Raw genomic sequence first — 27,468 nt, 5'->3', positions numbered from 1 at the left:
ATTCTAATGCTACACTATGCTACTACAGGAATATGCATTTGTTGTGAGATGCTGACTTTCTCTGTGGCAATTGGACTCATGCTCTAAAGGTACCCACTTGTTACTGTAGGCTGGTGATGTTGCTACATTAGGGCATGTCTTGACTATTGGTCCCTCTTGTACACCTCCTTTGTTGCCATCTGTACAGTGTAGAGTAAGACAGATGTTCTCAGTCTTGTTAGTCTTGCTAAACCTCAATGGCTTTTGAAAGATGCTGAGTTAGTTATGCTCTTAAGCTGAAGCAGCCGAAATATTTTCTCAGGGAAAATGGTCATATATATTTTCTTCTACTAAATTTTCATGCTCCATGCTCTTGTACGCCATGCTTGAGGGGCCGCATTTAAAAGCAAGCGACACTAGCTAAGTTAACATGGAGCAGTTTTTCTTTCTTGTGCCAGTACCGTACAGGTCATCGCTAACCATGGTCGACAGAGTTGCATTTCGCTAAGCCTCAGCCTACTGAGGTTCGGAGTATTCCCCCAAATAGAGCTCCATTCGCTTTACACATTGTAGTGCTTGTTGTAATCATTGTTTTTTGTAAAAATGCGCAGATGTTATTGGCTGATCATTATGATTTTCTGGAATAAAATGCTGTAGTACGGCAAGAATTTCCTAGCCTCAAGGCTGTTTTGTACAACCTTTCTTTTCATGTCTGCTTTGCAAAAGAAAATTACTCTTACTATTCTGATCAATCAGTATTTGCTGTACTCATAGAATGCTGTTAGCTCCCATATATTTTATGACCAGAAATATTTAGACTGATTCGTTTGTGCGTGAAGGTTTCATTTAGTTTGTCTTGCAATGCCCATCTGATCTTAAATTCTGCTTTCAGTGTCAGCACCATCCCTTCGGTGACTGCTATACTATACCTTGAGTATCATCAGCATCGATGTCGTAATGAAGCATGGAGAAGAAAGAAAACACGCTTTTAGGCAGTTGGAAGCTGTGTGGAGCGGTAGCAGGTGATGCTTTATATAAGCTAGTCATACTTGACTTCAGCTTATAACAGTCCTGCTTTTTTATTGGCCAGCGCTTACTCCTTTTCCTCTTTAACGCATAACAGGTGTCCAATGCCTCTTAGAAGTCGAGCTTTCTCAGTGTATCTCTTTTTTATGAACTTACGCAATAATTATTCCTCCATGGACCTCTTCACGTGGTTTTTGGCCATGCGCCTGAAAGAAATTACCTCAACCTGTCCTGATTTTGTTCCCGCTAACCGTCTGCGGTTGCGCGACGTTCGATATGGCTCTGTCTCAAGCCGGAAAGCGCTCCGCCTTTTGCAGTAGCGGAAATAAAGCAGGAATGTAACCTGCCACGTGCTTCCTAAATTTGCGAGCGCATGACTTTCACATGCAGTTCAAGAGGCCGTTTTTGTTTTTTCAAGAAAAGAGCTTTCATTGATGCTTACTGTACTACGAGCTTCCCATATCTCGATCCATGTTCCATGCAGTGCTGGCTTATAATGCCACAACACAAAAAAAACTCTGGTAGTGTGACTATAAACTTAGAAACTTCGCTGCAAAAGAAAATAGGCTAAAACAGACGTTTGGGCAAGTTGGTAATCCATTGAGGGCAAACAGCGCAAAAAAAGACGAGGACGAACGAAGTACACAGCGCTCGTTTGTGTACTTCGTTCGTCCTCGTCTTTTTTGCGCTGTTTACCCTCAAAAGAAAATAACTAAGCACATATTATTACCCATCCTGCAATGTTGTGACAGGTGCTGCTGAATCTCCCTGACGGATCTGTGACGCACGATAAATGCGTGGGGGAGCAGCGCTAACAGTATATTTGTTTTTATTTTCTCTCTTTTCGCAGATTCCATATCTATATAAGGACGACATAGACATCACTGAAATACGGGTGTTCATCATCAGATGGATTCCCAGAGCAATCAACCGTGGGAAACGTTGAAGGAGAAACATGGTTGAATTTTCTCAGATGGCATCTGGAACTGCCCATCATTTAGCCTCTTGTCCTGCACTTGGACAATACCCGCGCGTCTATCGGAGACTCGCCACTCATCAGCCACCTAAATACAGATGCTGCCACTGGGCCTTCCAGTGAGTTCCAACAAACCTCTGGGACGCATGCGCGCTCTTTCGTTACTTAATATAGAAATCTAATTCATAATACATATTTCTGGTTTTGCTTCAAGGCATTTTTTTCTAATGAGTTGTACAAACATCTCTATGCATGCAAATGACTGCATGTAACGGATTGGCAAAAAAAAACATGAAACCAATATATAAATTCAGATGCTAACATTATGCATGCCAGTATGTAGGCTTGGCTTACAAATATTGCAGTGCCAATGAATTTGAGAGGATGAAAATATTTAGAAACCAGTGAAGAACATCCTATGGCAAATATTACCACAGCCGAAAAATATGGTTGGGTTGCCAATATAGAACAGCCAGTCAATACGAATATATATAAATATTGGTTTGAAACTGGAAAACCAACGTCGTAGGTATGGCGGCTTTTTCAATGGCTAAATATAGGTCCTACATCAGTTTTTAGCCCGGTTATATATTGGCTCGGCTTGCATTTGGGCCAAATGCCAATAAAGGTACAACATTTATGCCAATTTTTTCCAATGCTGTGCCGGTGTTCCGATGCTGTTTTGCTACTTGGGATGCCGTTGTGGTGGTTTCCTTTACGCTTTTATGGTGAAAGGGGGGAAATTGGAATTTGATGTTTCTCTATGCCATAATGCCTATGAAGGAGATTGAAGGAAGCTTGATATTTCAAGAATAAGATGTTCCCCTTGTGTAAAGGTTGATACTGGGGTGCTATCTAAAGGCTGTGCTCACATTCAGAGATGATGGATATGATGATACTTAGCACTGATCATTTCTGGAAGCCAATGCTGGGCTTTTTAAGAAACTGGCTTCACTAGTTTGAACTTTAGCTGCTGACATGTATTCCTGTGTTTGCTCTATAAAATATTAGTGATTTTGGTTGTAGGGCTCAGGAAAACATAAGAAGATCACGGTAGGCCCACAGAAATGAAAAGGGACCAGTATTTTCAAACAAGCTTTCTAAATCTTAATACCGCTAACCGCTAAAGAAAATCTAAGCTCTCCAAGCTGTAGCATAACTCATGCATTCTTGTGCAGTATGCCTAAAATGTATGTTGACAAAGTGTAGGCAATTTTTTAAGTGAAAAATTCATTACACCTGGTAGTTCGATTGTCAGTTGTGTAGTTTTCATCTTGAGAAAAGTTTAGAGGTGAAACTTCTCTATTAATCTGGTGATCACTATTTGAGTTTGGGGCATAGTCTCATAGGCCACCAAGTGGCCCATGACCAGTTTCAAGGTCAAAGTCAAGGTCACATGACCTGGTGATCACCATGTGAGTAAAGAATAGGCACATAGGCCACCAAGTGGCCGATGACCTCTGTCAAGATCAAGATCACATGACATGCTGTCATGTATGGATGGTTTTCACCTTTGGGAGATTTAGCGGTTAAACTTGTATTAAGCCTAGAGGTCATCTTGTGACTTTGTGTATTGTAATATAGGCCATCAAATGGCCCATGACCACTGTCAAGGTCAAGGTTAGGTGAGGGGATGTCATTGTGATGTGGAAGTAGAGGGCACTAGAGTGTCAATTCATGTATAAATAGGAGCCCCAGGTTCCTGCCTAAGTTATAACAGTGTGCAAGATGGAGGAGGACAAACACCCTGCTACAGTAGCATGTTGGACACAAAGATGACATGTCAGAATGAAGCCCTGAAAAGGTGGCGTGCCAAAGAGACCGATAAAGAACGGGTTTTTGTTCAGAGAAATGCCCAGTGTGTTTCATCCAAGCCTGCTAATGAGCATAGCCATGTAGATGAACTTTCGCTTTCCTCCAGAATTAACCAAAGTTAAACCACCAGCTAATTGTTTTGCTTAGGTCTTCCCCAGAGTTAATATGGGCACTGTAAGAAGTGTGTCATGCAAAATGTTAGTTGTACTGTTTGTGGCAGGCAGAACTCTTGTGTCCATTCTCTTCATTTTTAAGTGTTGTAATTTTCAAGCTCAAATATATTGCCAGACTTGCTCAGGTAATTCTTTATGTATTGATCAGCAAGGCATTGCTTCAAGCATGCGTGAGATAGGGTAGATGTATTTTACTTTTGTGTTAATGCACTAGTGAAAGAAAGTTGTACTAACATTTTCAAACAATATTGCATGTAACATTATAGAGAAATGAGTAGACCAGGAGCAAAATGATTATAAACTTTTTGAAGTTTCTGATTTTGCCTTCATTTTATGTTCTGGCATTATGTTAGGCCAATTCATTCTCAATGTCACTTACTAATGGAAAGCAGTTTTTTCCCATCTTTTTTCAACCATACTGAGCAGTCATCGTGATTTGCATTTGCACACAGAAAGGTTCTTGCAAAGTGTATTTTTAAACCAGCTAGGCATATATGTGGCAATCCATTTTTGTAACTTGTCATTGCACTATGTGCATTATCTGCAGGATGATGGTGCAAGTGCTTCTGCATTCTCATGTGGTAGCAGAAGGGTGTGAGCCTATTGTGGTCACCATATTTTTATAGCTCCAGGTTTTGTGAAGAGTATTCATTGATGATAGGGTACCATTGTTTGAAGGCTTTTTGTGCTCTGCAGCTTAGGTCTAAATCTGCTTCCACGATGCAGTTGCATGAAGATACTTTTGACTTGTTTTGAGACGAAAACATGTACATGCTGGAGTGCTTCCAGCATATGTCAGTGGTTTTGCAATGGTCCCCTTAGTTTGCAGTGTCGCAGCATACTTTGTATGTGCTGCTGCAATCACTTTAATAGTTTTGACAGTTCGCACTATGGATGCGGTTGCCATACAAGGTCAAGCAAACTTATTGCCAGACTGCAATATATAAATATTATCACTGAAAGGCACTTCAGGAGCAGTGAAAAAGTTGTTTAAAGTTAGCATGATTAATTATTTATTCCAGCCCATCTATCTATATTTTGTTTTATTGTATACTTTGTTTCATTCACAGATTTTGCTTAGAAGCACATTTGAATTGGACGGTAGTTAATTAAGAACAAAACTATAGTTTGGTACCGATCAAGAAAAGCATAGCAAGTGCCTCTGAGGCCCTTGCAATTGATTGATTTTCATCTTGCAGTGGTTAATCTGATTAGGCCATAGGGAATCCTGTTTTATCTACCAGATTCTGCAATCTTACAGCGGCAAGTATAAGGGGATTATTGATAGTTAATGAGACTGTCATGATGGGGGCCTTTTAGAGGCCTCTTCTTTCCTTGAGCTGTATCTGACAATAGTAAGATGCTTATGTGAAATGAACAGCTGTTGGTAACAGTACCCTTTTTTGAATGCAAGCAGTCTCAAGAGTCAGTAAAATTTAGATTAAAGTTTTGCTGAAAGTTTTGGCTTGTCTTGCCTAAAACACCTATTAAACATTATACAGAGTGCATGATTGGGCTAGTGTTTCCACATTTGCAATAATAACTAACCTTAAATATGGGCCTTGCTGTTGCTACCTAAATAGGGATCGGAATTTTAAATGGCAGACACTTTTCTTATAAATACAATGCAAGAAAATACTATACTTTTGAGTGTGACCGCCATAGTAAGTTACATAATTTGTAATCTGATGTAAACTGTATTTACTTTGCACAGACTGAAGCAATTGGTATAGGTGTCGGTATAGGTGGAGCCACTTTGACACTGGATCCTCCACAGTTTCATTTATCTTGAATGGTGTCACTTCTTTGAAACCCAAAGAATGCATTCAGATCAACCATTGATATGATCTTGTAGCATAATTGAGCTTGAGTTAGATTCCTTGATCTATTTGACTGTGCTGTCATGTTTTGACAGTAATGCAATACAAGTCAACAGACATGGCTGTTATGCCAGCACTCTTTCCATCACACCAGTTCTTTCTTTTCCCAGCCTAAATCTGGCCTGCACCTGTGTTTGCTCTTGCAATAACATTTTACACCAGTGCCCTCTAGTGGCACTCCCTGCAACTAGGTCCGTAGTGGCCATAACCTCCTTTACAAACTTCCAACTTGTACATGCTGATGCTTCCCCTGACACCAGATTTGCTTTTGCTTGTCTTGTCTTTTTTTTAGTTTGCCAAAATGCTGCCACATGCAGTGGCGCTACAACTTAGCCCTATTGCTTCGCTCTCAACCGCTGTCTTTGCAAGACCTGCTTGCTGATGCATGAAAGGCCCTTGCCTTTGTGACATTCAAATGAGATCATGTGTCAGTGAATGCATAGTCAACAGCAGCATTAGAGTATGGCAGCAGTAACATCGTTTCCCACAATGGTGGACTGTTGTGCTCTTTTCAGCAAGCCAAATGGGTGTTGGTCAAGGATCACGACTGTGATATCATTTCAAGGGATGTTACCCAAATTTTACACGAGTAGTTGTAGATCTCAGTAAATGCCACCTTTTGGTCTTGATAATGTGCGTTTTGGTATGCTGTACAATCGACAAATGTGTTTCCGGGAGACCGCAGCTAATCAGGCGGTTTCTGAGCTTTTGCTTCCATCCTCCCTCATAGTGATGAAAATTAAATGAGCAAATATTTTGTATGGTCTCGTTTACGAATTTGTCAAGTACTAGGTAACTATTTTGTTGCTATTGGAGCATATGGCTGATTTTATTCTGCCAGAGGAAGTGCAGAATTCGTTCTTCTATAGTTGCCTAAAATATATATGTGATGTCTATGGGCTGTCGTAAAATTAATGTGCACTAGGCAGTTGGAGCTCGGATATTTGCTCAATAAAATTCGTAGTCATACATCCCTCTTATAACTGGCAGGATAGTGATAGGAATTGTACACTGAGCATTTGAATTCATGAAGAATGGATTCTCCAGCAAAATTTCTGCAATTCCTGAATTTTATGCTACACAGCTCTTGAAACGCTAATATGGTGGTAATCTAGAATAACCATGCTGCTTGATGTATTGCAAACCACAAGATCTGATATCTAAAAATGTTCAACTTGAACATTTGTCCAATATGAAATAAATGTTCTCTTTACTCACACTGCAGAAACTCAGTTTCAAGATGAATGCATCAACTACAGCAGTAATGAATTATTTTTGCAGCAGATAGCAAGGTACTGCTGCACAAATTCAAGGGAAGGGATATAAGGGTTGCTTTATCTATGTCGTGTTCTATACACTTTTTTGGTTGGTGTTTTTACCTGTGGTTTTCTACTGCAAAATTTCTCGTGTACCTGGGTCAGGAGTATTTCAGTGTCCTCTCCTACGGTGGTTCTCGTCGCAAGATCTCGTTTTGAGACGTTAAACGTCATTGATCACAATTCATCTATAGGCTAGGTGGATGAAAAATAAACCGAATAACCTGCGCAGCACTGATCCAGGACTGCTGAGTGTGACATTTCATAGTTTGCTGTGGGGGTCAGTTCAGGTGCTACATGGTGGCAGCTTCGGTCTTTACACAACTGTTTTTAGGTACACGTGCCGCCATAGGAGTTGTGTCAGTTAGTAGGTCGAAAGTTTATAGAGGAGGTAGTGGCTGAGGCAGGTGCCTTGTTTGCTGCACACTTCTAACAGCAGTCTTCCTTTTTGTATGTAAATCATCACTTTGGACGTGAGCAGGAAATAGTAGATAAATTATGACTGTGAGGCCAAGAAGGTCTCTGAAAAATTTCTGGAATAGCAAAGCCACAAGGAATGTAAGGGTCAAGCAGAAGATTTTCTGCAGCTGTGAAGGTAGCGACTCTTCCAACATGTGTTACAGCACTCACAGAGGGCCAAGCTACTTGAGGACTACCAAGTGCCTGCCTACTTCTCGTACGACTTGTTCCAGTATGCGGAAGAAGTGGAAAGGCCCCCATACCATGTGTTCTTCTTGGGATCTGCATGGTCTGGCACCAGCATCTATATATCCCCCCTGGGGACCAGTGCCTGGAATGCCCTTGTGCATGGACATAAAAGGTATGAGCCTGTGCTCTTGCACAACGCAGTCAAAAGCCAATTTTTTTAGTTTCAATGGTAAGAGCCAATAATGAGAAGCCCACCTTGCATAATAACATAACTGAAGCCCATTGTCATCACATGTTGGCCTTTGATGGGCTTGATTCCCAATTTGGTCTGTACCGAACCAAGGCAAGCCAAGATCCTGGCCAAAATAGAAGAGGGAAAAAGAGAGGTGGACAGTTGTAGAGAGAGAAACAAACATGGTGGCTTCCTTTGGGTGTCGTTAAATGTTTTACTTAAGCCACAAGCTTGATTGCCTGTAACAGTTTTCATTTAACAGCACTTTTATGGTTTTGTAGTATGCCATTTGCTGTGTGCATTGGTTGAACTGAAAGACGAAGTCTTCAATCTGATATTTCAACAGCTTCCAACCACATGGAAAGCTTTAGCATTGTAAAAATATTACCCATTTCCTCGATGCAGATAGAAAATTTTATTTGTAGACTTTAAGGGATGTAGCATCTCTATGGAAAAAATATTCAAGACAAAGACTGTGTTGGCCCCCTTTTCTTTCTTTTTAAGCTTTCCTTGATTCTGCCACTGTTTTGAATATTTTATTTCCACACACACTTGCCTTAATAATTCATTGTTGCCTCGGTTTTTCATAATTGCATCAGCTGCTCACTGTTACTCTTATTGAAGCTTTCTTTTTACTTCCTTTGGCACTGTGTTGAAACAATACCAAAAGTTGTTCCTCCGGCGTAAGGTCTCAGATTGATATTTTTATCTGCAGTGCTTTTTGAGTGCAAATGCCAATCGTTTATGTATTTAGGATCTGTGAATGTTCGATATTTGATGTTTTTCAGTAGCATTACCTGTTTCATTTGCTCCACGCTTTTACTAGTGAACTATTTTTGAGTGGTTAAAAAAATGGAAGTTCACTTCACAACCTCCTAAATGTTCAGACATTTTGAACCCGTACTTGACCTAAACTGGCAACGATGCACTGCAACATATCCAAATGGTGACATTTCACAGTTGTTGCACAACTTCGCCTGCTCCTTCTTAGAAGAAGTGACTGTTAGCATGCTGCAAAACCCCACGGATTTACGTACTAACAGCCTTCGAGAGGCAACCCAGCACAGCTGCAGGATGCTCGCAGGTTGGAAAGCGAAATGCAGCACCCTCCGGTGTGTTAGTATGTTTAGCATTGATGCAGCTGATAACTGGTTGTGAGCCTGACTGTCAGCAGTCATCTTGTTTTGGATCATGACATACACGTGCGCAAAAGCGACTCGATTTATGAAGGACAGCATAAGGGGGCAGAGTTGCAGCCCATGTGCACTGCTGTGGTTGTTTCCTGTTTTGGATTTTTGTCAGAACCTAAAATAATATAGTTTAGGCCACAGTAAGCAAGAACAAATGTAGGTATGCCATGATTGCCGGCTGAAAGCCAGCTTGCTTCATCACACTGCCTGTTGTAAGGTCATGCCTTCGTTGCGCTTTATGGCGAGTGCTGTTTGGCAAAATTGATGTGAAGGACTGAGTGCTCTATTTGTCTTTGTGAAAGCAGAGTTTTTTGTGTCATTCCATCACTGATGCTCTGTCTTCAGTTGTGATGAGGAAGAAAGGATCCCTTTAGCAATGATGTGCTTTTTCTAAATTGTTAGAATTTTACTTCACTGACTTGCCTAAGAGGCTAAAATAAATTAACCCCATGAATGGATAATCTGGCAGCTCAAAGGGCATTAGTACACGGGTGGCTCCCGTAGCCATCGAGTTAATGGAGAAGTGCAGAATTTTACTGAGGTCCGTAAGGTCTTTGATTTGCATTTGTGTGTGTGTTCTTGAGAACAGAATGCTCGAAATAACACACCGATGAATAAAATTGAACCAGTATCATCACAGAAAAACGTGCCACTTTAGGAAAGTTTTTCAAAAAGAAAAGGCCAGGGCGAGCTTCAAACCACTGGCGATGGTGTCCACCGAACTTTTTTAACAAGTCACCGGTTTAGTTCTAGAAAACTAAAGGTGTGTCAAAAAAGAACAAAAACGAAAAGTCACTGCAGTTATGCCAGACACTTTGATACCACATGGTCTGCTGGCTTCTCTGCCACTCTGCAGAGGCTGCATAAAGTCGTTAGGCCAACCATGAATGCTCTCCTCACTTACACAAAGGTCCCGAGCATACCTCTGCCAGCAAACATCTATTTCGCGAGTTGGCACACCAGAGCTACTTCCAGACGATGGCCTTTTCTGTTTGTACAAGGCCAGTTACAATTTTTCCATGGCGGATTTCTACCATTTTTTTTTTGTCTCAACTCACTGCACCTAGAGCTGGATTATCAACTTCGCTCCACAGTCAATCTGTGATGCTTCTGTAGCCAGTGGTACCAGTACTTCTGGTGGAGGGTTTGCGACTGGCATTTTTATTTCATTTTTTGGCAAAAATGATGCAGACAAGAGTCTGGGTCTGACTGGCCGCATTTGACTTGGGGCGACTGAAAAAACAATTCTCGAAGCCCGCTTTCACCACTTCTTTCTAAGCTGTGAATAATGATCAACCAATTACATCTTGACCGCTCTGTAGGGTTGTGTTTGGGGGCCTGGAGAGTGCCATTCGACTTGCCTCATTCTGGGGCCTGCAAGAATCATGATGTACCATTGTTACCAGTAATACAAAAACTGCCGAAACCATCTTCCTCAAAAATGCATACGGTCTGCTCACCTTCTCCAAGACAGCAAAATTACCACCAATATGGCAGGTGAGGTGAGCATAATATCAAAAAGATAAACATGATATTGGTTATGTCATCCCTTCCCCACTATGAATTTTCAAATTTTAAAAGAGGTAGGCTTATGGCTGTGTAAATACCCTAATTTAAAGAGTAATTAACTATCCTGTCAAATGAGCATTTTGTTTCCAGCCGGTTTGTGTTGACCTTGCAAACTGGCAGCTTGCTTGCCCTCTAAAATACTGGCAACGACTGGGGTTCCACAACACTGTGGTGTGAGAGGGTAGAATCCCCCGATATAAAGATTTACTGTGTAGCAGTTCCAATACTCCTCAGAAGTTCGGTAGCAATCGAGAATTTCAAAGATTAACACCTATGAACTTACTCGCATGACACAGGCACTAGTTTTTTTATCTCGGCTTTGCTAATGCTTTTTGTGGTAGACAGCACTGTCCGGCATTTCCCTCTTTCGTGTTGTGGAATTTTGCGCTTTAGAACTGATTTAGTCACTGCTTGACATCTCGCTGCCTGGTGGTCATCCTTTGGCCCTGCCAGGTGGTGCCTGTTCTCGACTCACCCGCCAAAAGAGATGTTAAAGCTGCGACCTGAAGATGGTGGCAAGCAAGGTGATCAGGCCATCACATGGTTCCAGCTAGTCTATCCCAGAACCCAGAGGCCAGGATGGCCAGAGGAATGCAAGCCTGTAAGTAGCCGCAGCCGCGTTGGAATGTGTGTTTGAAATGCGTGCCTGGTGCCCAGACTGAGTGACAACTTTCTTGTGGGTGTGAAATTGGTAAATGCTGTTAACCAAGAGTTTAGTGCTTGCTGAGAAGGTACTGCTTGGGAGCATCGAAATACATTAACTGGGATAGCATTTTCGTGCTCTCGAGCGCATAACCCTTCTCTTATTCCATTCAGGGGTTTTCGCCTCCCAGTGCGCACAGTCATGTTAAAAAGTTCGTGGGCAGCAGCATGTCTTGCTACTCTCATTGCATATGAGTGCTATCATTGCATGTGAGTGCTTGCACACCATTAATGACATTCCTGATTAGTAGAAAATGAGAAGACCCTTATCATTTTATATGAACATTGCTTGCTTCTCAGGATCTGACTGGAAACCTTTGGAACTTTATTTTCTTTGTAAATACTGCAACACTCTTAAAAACACCTTTAGCAGGACTGGGTTGGCATAAAAGAAATGGAAACACCCAACTAAAGACAGGAAACATATAGTCGACATCATCCCGTAGTGTACCAAAATCAGACTGTGTCACACCGTCCGCCAGTGACAAGTAGGAAGGAAGCGAAGCACAGTCCTTGCACCCAGTAAGATGCACTGATATGCAGGGTCCAGATTTTGTGCGAAATCATAAAATCAGTCAACCATAAAAGGATACATTACTTTAAATGCTGAGTACATTACATTGAAATCTTGGCCTCCTCCCCCTTTTTGCAGCTGGAGCTGGTGCAAAAGCCCGGTGAGGTGGTGTTTGTGCCAGGTGGCTGGTGGCATGGGGTGCTCTACCTGGACCACAACATTGCCGTGATGCAGAACTTCTGCAGCCCCACCAACTTCTCTATTGTATGGCACAAGACGGTGCGTGGGAGGCCAAAGATGTCACGCAAGTGGTATGAGGACCTCAAGGTGAGACGTTACACAGGGAAGCGGTGGTGGCCGGTAGTCAAAGCAGATATGAGCTAGCCTTGACTTTCCTTCCCATAAACTTGTTCTGTCATTACCTACTTACCATAAATCCTGAGTCCCTTAAAACCAACCTCAGTGTCATTCCTTGGCTGTACATGACTGATTTCAGTTGAGATCCAGCCCAGTCAGTCATACTTGTTTTTCAAGCCTCGAAATTCCCCCCCCTTGGTTTACTTTCATTTACAACTGTCCTGTGTATTTTTCTGCGCGCCTTGTTGCTGTGTGCAAGATGAGGAACACAGTAGAATCTCAAAAACGTGTGTGCATGTCACAAAGAGGTGAATTTGAAGGTCTTGGGTATCTATTATTCTTGTCCTTGCATTTTCCAGAAGCACAGGCCTGAGCTGGCTGCCATTGCTGACAGCATAGATGTGTCCTGAGATTCTGGTGGGACCTCAGACAGTTCATTGGGCTCCCACTCACCATCCTGTGACTCATCCTGCTCTTCAATCTCTGATGAAAACTCTGGTAAAGGGAGTCCTAATGGCTACAGATGTGAAAGGTTGCCTGTTTGGATTCAGGCGCAGGCATTGTTGCGGAAGCATATAGTGAGTGTAGGTGATGGTACAGAGACATTGTTGCGTGGGCTACACCGAAGGAACTAGTTTATTAAGCATGGAGCATGCATCTTTCAAAATTACCCTAGTCTGCCTCTTCTCAGTGTTGCTAAAGGATTTGAAAGGAAGACTGCCTTAGCTGATGCCACCTAAAGGCTGTAACTTCATAAATTACCTTTTCAGCTTTGTAATGTGTGATTTTGCCACGGAAACCGATATAACAGCAGCAACATCAAGTAGAATAAAGGAACACAGTTCCTTTCGTTGTATATTTCAGGTGATGGCTCAAATTTTTCTGCAAAGTTCATGCCCGCATTTGATTGATAAGATAGCTTAGCTGTTTTTCCTGCTCACACTGAGGTGTTTATCACTCACAAATACAAATTTTCGAATCAGTATACCATCTTCATGACAAGCTTGTTAGAAAAGGAAGGGAAGTTCAAAGTTAAGAAAAGAATGTTCTAGCCCCAGAAAGTTTATGCTGAGCTTTCTAGAAATCTTTTTTCATTCTAAATGTTTCTATTTACCCTTACACTTATTGTTTATATGCCTTAGGGCTTAAAAATATGCCAACAATATACTACTTTCGGAATGCCTATGAGGAAAGGAGTATCCTAATTGTTTATGTGGCGATTTAGCTCATTTGCTCTGCATAAGAAGGGATGTGTAATTAACCAAAATTTTCGAAAAGCAAGTCGGATACTCTCGAACTCGATTATTCGAATGAATTAAGTAGCCTATTTTGAAATTTTTTTGACTTAATTGAACATGTTATAAACTTTTCAAGTTGTTTTTTGAATGATTGGCATGCGGTTTGTATAGGGATTGCTGAAACTATTTTTTCTGATGTCTGTACAATACACAGGGCCCATATTGATGCTGCATACATTGTGTAGCAATCAGTGTTTGCGAGGTGAAGAATACAAATAGTTGATTGAATCTTGTACTATCAAAAAATGATCAAAACCCACAGGTTAGAGCACAAGTACTAATGCATTTATGTACCTCAGTTCATATCTGATGTAGTATACATGCTTTCATGTTTTGCCATTCAGTCACCATGCATATTACACTGCTGGTTATGATGGCATCAGCTAGGTATGCACCATGCATGCCAGTGCTCACAGCATCTATTGCACACCTGACAAGGACATTACACTTAGTATCAATTTTGCACTCGCAGATTTTATGTTTGTATCGCTCATAGCGGCCTGTGAGAGTGCCCTTGACATCCACATTTCTGCACTGCATTTTACACAGTGCATATTAGTGGAGGAATTTATAAAATTGTATTTAACTGAAATTCATATCATCCACAGCATCATTTATACTCGATGTAGTCAGAAATTACAGCTTATGCTTTTGTGACATAAAAGTGTGATGTATGAAACTGCTGTTGCATTTATCAAATTGTTTTATTCATTGAGATAGGACGAAGTTACAATAAATGACTCAAATGAAAATATGGGCTGTAATTGGCACAGTGGCACAACATTGTGGCAGGTGACCTATTTTTGCTTGCCCTGTGCTCTGCTCTGACTCAGCTGGCCGCTAATGGTCGTTCACTTGCACTGGTTGCTCGCTGGTCTCTTCTTGAGGGGCCTGGTTATATTTTGGAAACTCGTGTTTGTAATTCCGTGGTAGACTTACGGCAAGGCACGCATTGTGCTGATATTGCTCGTGTGCCTAAGGGAGTAGATGCAAGTGCTGCATAGGCATGCTTTGCTTTGGTTGCTTCAGCTATGCTGATTCATATAGACCACCAATTCTCAACACTTCGTGATGTAGTTGTTGAGCCCCTATTTCTGACTTGAGCAGTGCCCAATGGTAGTGTAGCACATCATGTGACCATGATGTTGGTGGTCACATGACCAGCACATGTCCCATGCCCTCATCATCCAGTGCCATGATGTAACCACGAGATTCCAGCCATTCAAGGCTTCTCCCGACTTTCTGATCACATCAAGAACTGTCACGCTTCTGATTGGTGAGCTGTGGGCACCACAATTGAAGTTGCTTGTCATAGCCAGCCTGGCCACATCCACTGCAAGGCAAAGGCTTCTCCCACATTTCTGCAATTAACTCAACTATATGCCAGCTGCATCCACATAATCACCACAAGCTAAGAGCGGTCATCCGTTCACCTAATTTTCTATTGCCCCTGCTACACTTGCTTTCTCTTAGAACCAGTCTGTCACCCTTAGTGACCATCAGCTAGTGATGGGAATATCATTACTTTCTGCTTCTTCTCAGATCCACTTTGCATGCTCATGTCTCTTGACGTTACATATACCATTTTGTATTCCGTAGCTATCTGCATTGTCATCAAATGTTATTAATGGTGGTGAAAATGAAGAGGTCAGAATAGGCTAACAGAGGAGTCATAAGGTGTCATGAACATGAGAATGATGCACACAGTCCAAGCTGCAAAAGCACAAGTTGCAAAAATATTAAGCGGCTTTGTTTGCTGAATGTAATAAGGGGAAAAGAAAGTGGCAAGGTCTTTTTTTATCTTCAGAGGCAACACAAGTGCTTTTAAAGGAAGCTGAAAGAGCCTGTATGTCTTGGCTGTCATCTCGTACTCCTAGAGGTGTGTGCAGTTGCATGCCCCTTCATAAAAAAAAGGAAGCGAAATTAAATATAGTATTACGGGCAGTCTGTATAGTAAAGGAGTCTGCTCTGAATAGTCATGTTACAGTTGGGTTCAAAATAAACTAGAATAAAAATGGTGGGAGTTGAGGCACCCATGTATGTTCAGGTGCCTTCGCAACCCGCAAAGCTCTCTAAGGAACCCAAACATTCTGCAGAGTCCATCGAGAAGCCTCAAAATAAATGGCCTCATTAGTCTTGCGTTTTGAGGCCTTCAGGTACTAGTGCTGAATTGGAAAAGAGCCGGAACTCATTTAAATTCTCAGGCTTTTACTTTTACATTGTATGCTTCAAATTTGGGGTTTCTTTTTATGTTTTTCAAGCCTTAATGACATCTGTCTGCAACAGGTGTTTTGTCAGGCTGTGAGGGGGGAACACATGCATTTGATTTTCCTGAATTACAGCTGTTTTCTCGCTGTCTCCACTCTGTGTGGTTTTGGTGCTGAACCCGTAGGGATGGCTTCTTGTCATTGTTATAGAAGAGTTATTTAATTTAAAGGACACCTGGTCACAACTCCATCCACTTACTGTGCTAAATAAAAATTCATTTTTTGGGCTTCAGTTTTTCTCTCAGTGAAAAATGCATTTATTGCTGATAAAGTTTATGTTAAAATCTTACTACATCTTAATTCCTTCTTGATCTCTTTTAATAAATGACAGGTTGCAACAGTTTTGAAGTCCACGGATGTGTAGCCTCTGTGATATGCATCACTAAATTAGTGTAGGTGCGCAGATTATACTTAAGAAACTCAAGCAGTTGCATCATCTATATTTTTGTTTTCTGTGCTTTTATATTTACAAACGCTGCGCCTTCTGTGTGTTCCAGGCCTTTCGGAGTAGAACATGGTGCACTCTTAATTCAGGCCAAAGTTTGGTCGACCTCACAATCCCTTTATGCACCTTGCCTTGCACAGATTTTTTTCTTTTTCTTTTTTCTGGAAAAGAGATGGCTGTCCACATAGTACACGTTGAGGTTGCATGCAGTATGAATGATTCCGTTTTTATTGTTGTTCTTGGCAGTATCATTGCTTTGACTTTAACAACAAGCATTCTCACAGCTGTGCTTGGATTTTACTTTTACAGAAGACGCTCCTCGAGTAGAGAAGACTGCAGTGATCCCAAGCGGAGCTGCAACTGGTGTTGAGGAAGCATTTCCCTAGACTGGTGTTGCAACTGTGCATGTCATGCCAAAAAGAAGAGAGAAAGAGAAGTGAGCAAAAGAAAGCCATTGCTATATCAGTTCATCACTGGCATGATGGTTGCTAAGCCATTTCTGCCACCAGAGGACATCTGTTTTTTGGGACTGCAGGCCTCACTTCCTGCCCCACCTTGCATTTTCTCTATGATCAGTTCTTTAAAAAATGTGATCGCATGTGTGTTGTCCAGTGGACCTTGAGTCACGAGTGTTGCTGCCTTTTCTTATTTGTATCCATTACTGCTGCCACCTAGTCAGAAGCCTCAGTCCTGGGGTACGAGGATTAACATTATTATTTTAAGAAATATTTGGTCGCCTTATCGACCTTCATTGTTTATGGCGTTCTCGGGCCATTTCATGTTCCTTTCTTTCTGCTCATGTTGCCATTTCAGAATGTTTTCTTTGTCTCATTGTTCAGATGTAATAAAAAAGCTTCAACTTATATATTAGTGCACCATACTTTGTGAAAGCATAGAGCAGGTAATGCATTGAGTGCACACCGGGCCCCAAATATAAGGCACCGACAAATGGTAAGTTTGAAAATCTGTGGGACACATAAGCTTTGCCTTTATGGGTGCGATGCAATAGCATTATGGCTTCTGTCTGAGACTGCTCTTGTGGGTCCTTGTTCGCTTATATTTGCTTTGCTACTCGATTAATTTCTAATCTCTTCATTTATGACTTTATTACTTTGTACATATTTATTTTCATACAGTCTTAAGCTACACAGTTATGTGAGAGACCAGCCGAAATAGATATTGATAGAGATGTGCTTTATCCCAGCCGAATGGATGTGCCTGCGTGACCTAAACGTAGCATGTGTTACAGCCCTGTGAAATGAACACTTTCTATCCTCATTAAACTCTATCAATGTTAAGGTTTTCAAAAACAATTGAATCATCTGGCGCTACATGTTGTTTTGAATGACCATTGAGAAGTTTCCTTCACGCAGGGTAGGTGAGTATTAAGGTTATACAAAATTATATAAGCAAGAATAATGTTCGAACAATGTTTTATCGTGCCTTTTAATACAATTCTGTGTAATATTTCAAATTTATTGCATTTATTCGTTTTTATTTTAAGCTCTATGATGAGTGTGTCGACACCCGCTATCAATTAGGTTTGTGGGGTTTAACGTCTGAAAGCGACTCAGTCTATGAGAGACGCCGTAGTGAAGGACTCCGGAAATTTCGACCACCTGGGGTTCTTTACGTTCACTGATATCGCACCGTACACGGACTCTGCTTTTCACCTCCATCAAAAAGCGGCTGCCGAAGCCGAGAATTCGATCCTGCGTCCTTGGGGGCAGTAGTCGAGTGCCGTAACCACTGCGCCACCCCGGCGGGGTTCGACACCCGCAATCAAATGTGCTTGAAAACTTGAAAGCACTTGAGGAAGAGGCTTCGAACCAAGCAGACTCGGTGTCAATTGCACTTGAAGGTTACTGTGTGACTACCTCGGTCTTCATCGAGTTGTATGCAGATCAAGTTCAGTGAGGATCGAGTGTTCGTGTGAAAGATGTATTACTCATTGCTCAGTACTGAAAGGTTCGATTTGTCTTACCCACCCATCTGAAAGAAGCAGCCAGAGTTGGCAGCTCCTGACTTGTGATATGGTTTTGTAACACATCACAATACTTGCTGATATAATGGTACCTGGCAACGTAACCAGCAAATTGCCACCTGGCACAGCCCATTCCGCCCCGCCGGGGTGGTGCAGTGGTAAGACGCCCGAATACTGTGCCGGAGTACCCGGGTTCGAACCCGACCACGGCGGCTGCGTTTCGATGGAGGCGAAACGAAGAGGCGTCCGTGTGCTGTGCGATGTCAGCGCACGTTAAAGATCCCCAGGTGGTCCAAATTACTCCGTAGCCCTCCACTACGGCTCCTCTTTATCTCTATCCACTTTCTCTCTATCCACTTTCTCTCCCACCTTCCTCCCTTCCCTTACGGCGCGGTTCACGTGTCCACAGCTACAAGTGTGACAGATACTGCGCCTTTCCCTTCCTGTGAACCAATCAATCAATCAATCAGAGCCCATTCCCGTTTTTTTTTTGGAACAATGCTGGATTTTCTGCAGAATGGGGTCTTTAACACTGTCATCTTATTAGCTTTGAATTTTATTTTCAGCAGCTGAAACTTACATATTTCTGCTCAACACATTTTTGGGGTTTGTGGGCTTTTGCTTTAGTTCTTTCTGAAAGCATCTTATGCAATACCTGCTTAATACATTTAGTTAACTGTTAGCCCTAACCGCATATCACCTCTTGGGATGTGCTGTTGTCATTCAGCTGCTGGTTATCAATGCCCCATTTTTTTTATATTCTGGTGTGACATATTGTGGATTGCCTTTTCTATGCACCTTCTGTTTTATTAACAGATGCAATATTTTGTCTCTCCATTGCTCACTTTGCGGTCTTTGGCCTCATGCCGAACCTTTTTATTAGACTCAAGGTTCAAGTGCTCTAGGGAAGCCTTGGCAAAATGCTACTGTTGTGCGTTATTCTTTTGTAGGGTATCGGTTGCACTTCATTGATAATCCCTGTTGAGTGAACTGTAGCCTTATCCTGTTTGGTGGTGGTGGTGAACTCTTTTATGGCGCCCAAAAACAGGGGACCAGTCAAAGGACCGGTTGCGCTGGCTTAGAGGAGGTCGGCGGGGATCTCTTGGGATGCCGCGGCCTCCACCGCGCGCTGGATAAGCCAGCGTTGGTCTGCTGGCTCGGAAGTACGCAGGAGAGATTCCCATTTCTCCGGGGTGTTTGAGTTGCTTGTGTTGTATTGTGTACAATTGCACGCCATGTGTATGAGAGAGGAGAGTGGCCGGAGTTGAGCAGTGTTTACACATGGGGCTATCTGTTCGGGAAAGATCATGCTGTATAAGATGGGGTGTGGGAAGGTGCCAGTTTGTAGTCAGCGCCATTGGACGGCCTCGCGTCTTGTTAGATCGCGGTTTGCGAGGGGATATGTGCATCTTTGGAGTCGGTAGTGCTGAAGTATGTCCGTGTAAGTGGTGAGTAGACAAGCGCGTGAGATATTAGTGTCAGCGGAAGCAGGGCGGCTGATCATACTCTCGGCTCGGCAGCTGAGATTCCGAGCGAGAGTGTACGCCTGGGCGTTTCCGCTGAGCGACTGGTGGGCTGGAGCCCAAAGAAGTAAGCGAGATGTGGAAGAGGGTGCTGTAGAACGTAGAATGTGTAACGCCTGGCAAGAAGTACGGCCAGCATCGTAGTTGCGAATAGCCTGTTGAGAATCACTGATGACGACTTTGGTATTAGGTTCGGCTAGCGCTAGCGCAATGGCAACCTCCTCAGCTGGGGAGACTGTTTCTGCATTGCGAATGCTGCAGGCTGTGTACCAGCTGCGATGAGGGGCGAGTGCTACAGCCACCATCGCCGGCCTCGATGAATGGTTAAGACGCGTCCGTATGCGTGACGTCCGGACTTAATCATTTCTCGAATTGAGCCCGGTCGGTCTGTCTCTCGGCATGGTGTTCTGGGTGCATCCGTTTGGGAATGGGGGAATGCGGAGATTTAGGCGATATTCCTGTGTAAGTTCAGCATAACTTGGGGCCGATCATTCGAACTTGCTGCAGTACGGCTCGGCCAGTGTGTGTGAGTGAGAGCCGCTCATACTGGGCGGTGAGGGTTTCTTCGATCAGTTCGCTCACGGTATTGGAGACTCCGAGAGCCATGAGCTTATGGTTAGCTTTGGACATGGGAAGACCTAGGGCCGTCTTGTATGCTTTTCGAAGTGACGCCTCTAGCCGTTCGCTTTCGGCACAAGTGAGACGTAAGTAAGGTCCAGAGTAGGTGACGCGGGAGCAGATGAAAGCTTGAACAAGGCGCAGGAGGTTGGACTCCGGCATATGCCATGATGCTTGTTGGAGATTCGCTTAAGGAGGCGTCCGATCTGTACCACCGACTGGTCGATGCGTGGAGCGTGGTGATGTTGCTGCCGTTAGTCTGCAGGTGCAAGAACAAGATCTTGATGTTATCTGTTCGAGGAATCGGGTTTCCTTGCACCTGTAGGTTTATGTCAGGAAGTATCTTTGGAGGGCTTCGTTCCGGGGAAGGGGTGATGATATACTCGGACTTTGCCGCCGAGCGATTGAGGGCAACTGTACTTAAATAATAGGGATGATGATATACTCGGACTTTGTTGCCGAGCAATTGAGGCCAACTGTACTTAGATAATCTCCGATCCGTTCGATGGCAGCCTGTAAAGTGTCTTCAATCTGGCCGCCACTGCCGCTCGTCCTCCGAAGTGTGAGGTCGCCAGCATAAATGCTGTAATGCAGGTGGGGGATGTCGGCCACTAGCTTCGGCAGGCATATTAGTGCGACGTTAAAAAGCACCGGCGAAAGTACGGCGCCTTGTAGCGTGCCACGGTTTCCTGGAGAGATGATGGAAGGATCTCCCATGCCGGCTTTAAGTTGCACTGTGCGGTCGGTGAGGAAGTTTCGGATGTACGCATACATGCGATATACAACACTGAGAACCTGAAGTTGTTGAAGAATCGCTTCTTGGAGGACGTTGTCGAATGCCTTGGCAACATCGAGGCCGACGATGACTTTCGTGTCTAGTGTACGTCTCATGACTACCTGATTATGGAGAAGAAGCCTAATGTCCGAGGCTGCTAAATGAGGGTGGAAGCCGAACATTAATGTGTCTGGTAGAAAATGTTTGTCTTCAAAATATTGTGAGAGTCTGGTCTGGATAATGTGTTCCATCAGCTTCCCAACCCAGGACGTGAGAGTGATGAGACGTTGACTGGCCAAGGTTGGTGGTTTGCGCGGCTTGGGGATGAGGACTACATTGGCGCATTTCTACTCCTGACGTATGGTACCGCTGGCCCAACATTCTTAAAAATAGTCGGCAATAGCATTAATGGATGCGCCATCTAGATTCCTAAGCATTTTATTTGAAATGCGGTCAGGGCCGGCCGCCGAAGTCATCTTGAGGCAATTGAGTTCTACTCGGACCTCCGCAAAAGTAGTTGGAGCCTCTAACAGAGATTGTCCGCGCCCTGATAGAAGGGGAGGTTGCTTGCTGGTTCGGGGCGGATGTATTTATATGCTCTTGTTCGAGCTCGTCAGACGTGTCAGAATACTGGTGGAATATTCGCTCGAGCTGTTGGCGTGTTTGGAGTTTGCCTCCAGCTGGATAATTTACTTTCACGCTTGCCGTCCGCCATTGTATAGTGAGTATTTCGGCTGTCGTCAAGTCGTTAAAGAGAGCGACAAAACAGTTATATTATTTGCATGCTTTTGTTTCTTTTGATCTATATCTGCTGGTACTGTGGTATAAGAATTTACGCTCGCTCCTTTGTTTTATTAACTTACTGTTCTTTTTCGTGCAAGCATGCGCCTTTACAAGCTGGACGGAAAAAAGAACAATACTTTAATTTTGCTCATATCGAGTTTTAAGCCTATAATTTCTCACAGATTTCTCCTGTGTGATTCCATGTTTCCTTAGGTTCCCACGTTATCACGATTGTTTGAAAAAAGTGCATACGTGCTACTACAGAAAATGTAGAGTCGCTTGTGACAAGAACCCTGTCAATTATCATAGTCGAAAAACTTCTGCAGATGCAAAAACACCTTTGTGCAGTTGCATGAATTTGTATGGGTATGATCACTGAACAGTTTTTTCTGTGCCAAAAACTGTTCAGTGATGCATGTGCCAAATTTTCACCAGACCGATGCTTACTCGCAAACTAGAATAAAACTCTCATTATGTAAATACATTATCAACAGTAGGGCTGATTTGTGATCTTACAAAGTGCCCGATGAGAGATCGCCCAACATAAACAAGCCGGACCTTGCATGATCACCCACACTTTGCAGAATTCGAATACCGGTTGAAACAGGACACGGTAACTTCAAATGCCAACTGCAACATACCACAAAAGGAGATCCCAATATCAGCACACATAGTCATAACCAAGGTGTTACTTTACCATTATGACTGATTGGTCGGGCCATACGAGCGAGTAATAAATGGCTCATTATTAACACAAATGGCTGCCAGTCATGACTATGACTTCCACGAGTATGAGTCATGACCTCTCACATGGCTAATACTCAGTAGTCTGCTATATGGCTTATATACAAAGCAATCAGAACTGAACAAGTCATGATAGTGCACAACAGGAGTTGCTTGCCATGAGCATGCATTATGTGTAATGCACAGTCATTGCCTCATCATATCACCTAGACAAACTAATTGCTGCATGTGACAACCAATGCTGCTCTAAGCACCATTGACTATCATAATATATATGCCATCATGATATTAAATCATGATAAACAATCATGTCTCATGTGCACTTATATGCTAATGGTAACACATCTTAAAGGAACCACAGTTATCATGAGTACTATCAGAGACACACAACAAAACAAATTTCAACTGAGTCTAACAGGTTCGCGTTTACAACCATGCTGGCACAACATGTCAAAGGGCTCCTCATTATTATGCATTAAAAGCCGAAAGCGTGTTCGTCAGGACGCTCGATGCCTTCTGGACCTTCATTCATACGGGGGTATTTCGAGCACAACTGTTTTCGTCAAAATTAATGTGACGACGAGGAGTCTTGGTACATCTGCAGCCATCGTGGTCTTGTCAACCATACCCAGGGAAAGGCCTGACCCACAACAGCCGTGATGCCGCCTGCTTTCTAAATACAATGCAGAGCCCCATGAACTTGAGGCACTCAAAACAAACCTCGCCATACTGACTATCACACAGTGCCTTTCCATTGACTCCCTTCGTAACACTGAACGGAAGGCACTGCCAGTACCTTTATAAAGTAAAGCATCTTTGTGAAAACAGAGCAGGACATTTGAGAGTGTATTTCTCATCAAAAAAGAAATGTGCCATAAAAAAGCTGTATATTATAAAATCTCATTCTAAAAGGCCACATCTGTTCATACTTCATGTGCTGAAGAATCCAATGTTTCAGTTGCGAGAATTATTTGAATCCCAAATTTCTTTGCTGTACAAATGTTAAATGCAGATTAAAACTGGCTCTACAAATGTAATGAAAGCAACTTGGGGTATTTCAGGTGGTAAAGTGGGCTATGGGAAACTTACAAGATGCGAAAAGGAGGGCTGCTTAAGTACAGGTGGCCACTGCACTGGGGTCACATAAGAATATATCGGTGCAGCGAAGGACTCAGTCGGAAGGGTGTCTGGCTACTGGGCCTGAGTCGCTGGCTGCTCGATCATGCTCTCCGTGCGTCCCATGCGGGATGCAAAGCAAGTCTTGGTTGTGGGCACGGCCTCGGGTGCCTTTATAGGACCGAACACCAGAATATAATAAAGCCACATTCTGTAGCGAACAACTGGACCTTGTGAAAACTTTCAAGCCTCACACCCCTTCCGAAACTCCATCTGGGGCATTATGTCCAATTATAGAATTTGCTATTCTCCATTTCGAAAATGTAGATAATTGGTGATTCTGGAATTGCGGAGAATTCTATACTAATTTAGGCATGCATTTCAATCGGATACATAACTGGTAAAAAAGTGGTATATGCTCTTTTTTGCTAGTAAAGAACTACATTAGGAATCAATGCTTACATCATTTACTTTTGAATCAGAATTTTGAACATCATGACTGGCACTGCATTTCAATTCATATAACTGGAAGAAAAATGTAAAGGACCAAATATGAATAATGATTATGCATCTTATAATCAAACCGTGAGCTCTGGTAAAACTCCTATATTTATTGTTCGACATATAATGATCAGATAAAAAATGCCAAATATTCTGTATATATCAAAACAAATGAACAAATGGTTTCTCTGTTCTCTTTTTTAGATCTTTCTCAAACAATATGCATTTCCATCTCCCCTTCCCTTCCTTGATGAAATCCATGTAACCACCACTGGCCAAGATAACTCCAAAATGAAGCATTTTTTCACCACGGAAGTTTTCACACTATAACCAGTGAATATAAATTGCACATAGCATTTTTGCAAATCATGTTATTTAAGAAAAATTACCGAAAACCTGTGAAGCGCCAACATTTGTATTAATTCTCAACACAAATGAGGTGGTGTTTTCCCCATGGTCACGCATTATTAGACTAGATATTATGGTCTCGGACGCAATTAGCACATTTCCACGTCCTTTGATATTTTTATACAGTGAGTACAATGGGGGGAAAACAAAAACACCTTATTATGAGCCTATTATTGCAGATATTTGTTTGTGTGCCACTAACCAAAGGATGATGCAGCTGTGCAGATAAAAAGAAGTCAAGCACCGCTAGGGCAATACATGATATAAATTATGCAAAATGAAAACTGTCATATATGATGAACACATTCAAAGTGGGCACTTCAGTGCAGAAGCTTTATTTGCATCACATGGTAAAAGTAGAGGAAAAAAACCCTATAATTGCACTTCGTCTTGGTGTTATGCAGTTCATGGTGTGCACAGACAGGAAACAGAAAAATGCTAAAATTATGACAAGCATCTACTGTGCAAGCAACTATTATGAGGCCGACTTCAAATGCGGACCTAATGCGTGTTTACTCTTTCGAGTGTGTGGTACAAAAAAGGAGTAATCGAGTCGATATACTTGTCAAGTACTGCTTAAGAATTATATTCGGCCTACTTGCCAGCTATTCTTTGCAGAACTGATCAGGCTATAACTGTTCCGCCAAAAAACTATAGCAAGTTTGATCACCATCATCATCATCAGCCTGACTATACCCACTGCAGGGCTAAGGCCTCTCCAATATTTCCCCAATTAACCCGTTTCTGTGATAGCTGCATCCACTTGACTCTTGCGAACTTCTTTACCTTATCCGCTCACCCAACTTTTCGCCACTCCTGCTACGCTTTCCTTCCCTTGGAATCAGTTTGTTACCCTAAGCGACCATTGGTTATCCTCTCTTCGCACTACATGTCCTGCCCATGTCCATTTCTTCTTCTTAATTACCGCTAAAATGCCGGTACCTTGTGTTATTTCTCTGATCCACTCTGCACACTTCCTATCTCTTAGCGTTACCCCTACCATTTTTGGTTCCATAGCCCTCTGGGTTGTCCTCAACTTAAGTAGAACCCTCTTGGTTAGCCTCCACATTTCAGCCCCATAGGTGAGTACAGGTAAGATGCAACTGTTGTATACTTTCCTCTTGAGCGATACCGGCAATCTGCTATTCATAATCTGCGAGAGCTTGCCAAATGCACTCCACCCCATACTTATTCTTGTTATTTCCTTTTCATGGTCCGGATCTGCTTTTACTACCTGTCCTAAGGAGACATATTCGCCTGCTACTTCTAGTACTTCGCTACCTGATGTAAACTGCAGTTCCCTCCCGAAGCTGTTGAACATTACCTTAGTCTTCTGGATTAGGATTTTCCAGCCTACCTTTGTACTTTTCCTGTCTAAGTCATCAATCATTATTTGCAGTTCATCCCCGAGTTGCTTAGCAAGGCAATAACATCAGCAAATAGCAGATTACTGAGGTATTCTCCATCTACCCTTATCCCTAACTGCTCCCATTCCCGGTCTCTTACACTTCCTCTAAGCAGGCTGTGGATGGTACTGAGGAGATTGTGTCTCCTTGCCTAACTCCTTTCTTTATGGGAATTTTGTTACTTTCTTTATGCGGAACTATGGTTGCTGTGCAGCCACTATATATACCTTCCAGCACTTTCACGTACGGCTTCTATCCCCTGATTTCGCATTGCCTGCATCACCGCCGAGGTTTTGAACTGAGTCAAATGCTTTTTTGTAATCAATGATGCTATGTATAAGGGCTGGTTGTATTCCAAGCATTTTTGTGTCACCTGGTTGATGGTATGGATATGATTGATAGTAGAGTACCGTTTCCAAAAACCTCCTTGATCTTTTGTGTGATTGCAGTCCAAGGTCCTCCTGATTCTATTAGCTATTACATTAGTAAATAGCTTATACAGTAAGCTGACTGGTCTGTAATTTCTAAGGTTCTTAGAGTCCCCTATCTTATGAATGAGGATAATGTTTGCATTCTTCCATGGTTCCGGTACAGTCGATGACACCAGACACTCCGTATACAGGGTGGCCAGTTTTCCTAGCCGATAACCCCCCGTCCTTCAGCACGTCTGTAGTTATCTGATCCTCTCCAGCTGATTTCCCTCTTTTCATAGCTTCTAATGCTTTCCTGACCTCGTCCTTCATCACTGGGGGAACGCTTGACTGTTTTCCCTATTGCCAATTTAATTACGGTCCTGACTACTTTGGCTACTGTAGAGATCTGTATAGAACTCCTTGGTTACTTTGACTTTCTTGTCCATATTCGTGATGACGTTGCCCGCCTTGTCCGTTATCGCATACATCTGGTTCTTGCCTATGTCCAATTTCTTATTTACCGCTTTAATGCTTCCGCTGTTCATTACAGCATGCTCAATTTTCTGCATAGTATACTTCCTTATATCGGCCACCTTGCGCTTATTGATTAGCTTTGATATTTCGGCCATTTCTATCTGGTCTGTTGGGTTGGAAGCTTTCATACTCTGGATTTTCTTAATCAAATATTTCATCTCCTTAGACAGCTTACCGGTATCCTTTCTAACTATCCTACCGCCTACTTCTACAGCGCGCTCAGTAATGATATCTCTGAAATTATTCTTCATTGCTTCTAGGGTAATGTCGCCATCC

General features: G+C 42.6%; 1 pseudogene; it reads left to right on the top strand.

Annotated features, from left to right (window-relative positions):
- Positions 1–16,757, top strand: part of LOC146182740 (bifunctional arginine demethylase and lysyl-hydroxylase JMJD6-like) — a 28,164-nt pseudogene extending 11,407 nt beyond the window's left edge.
- The last annotated feature ends 10,711 nt before the right edge of the window (positions 16,758–27,468 follow it).

This window comes from Amblyomma maculatum, chromosome 7 (assembly GCF_055883805.1).
Source record: "Amblyomma maculatum isolate TAMU_Amacu chromosome 7, ASM5588380v1, whole genome shotgun sequence".
NCBI classification, from domain to species: domain Eukaryota; kingdom Metazoa; phylum Arthropoda; class Arachnida; order Ixodida; family Ixodidae; genus Amblyomma; species Amblyomma maculatum.
Note: the sequence above shows the minus strand (reverse complement) of the source record. Positions and strands in the feature narration are given on the sequence as shown.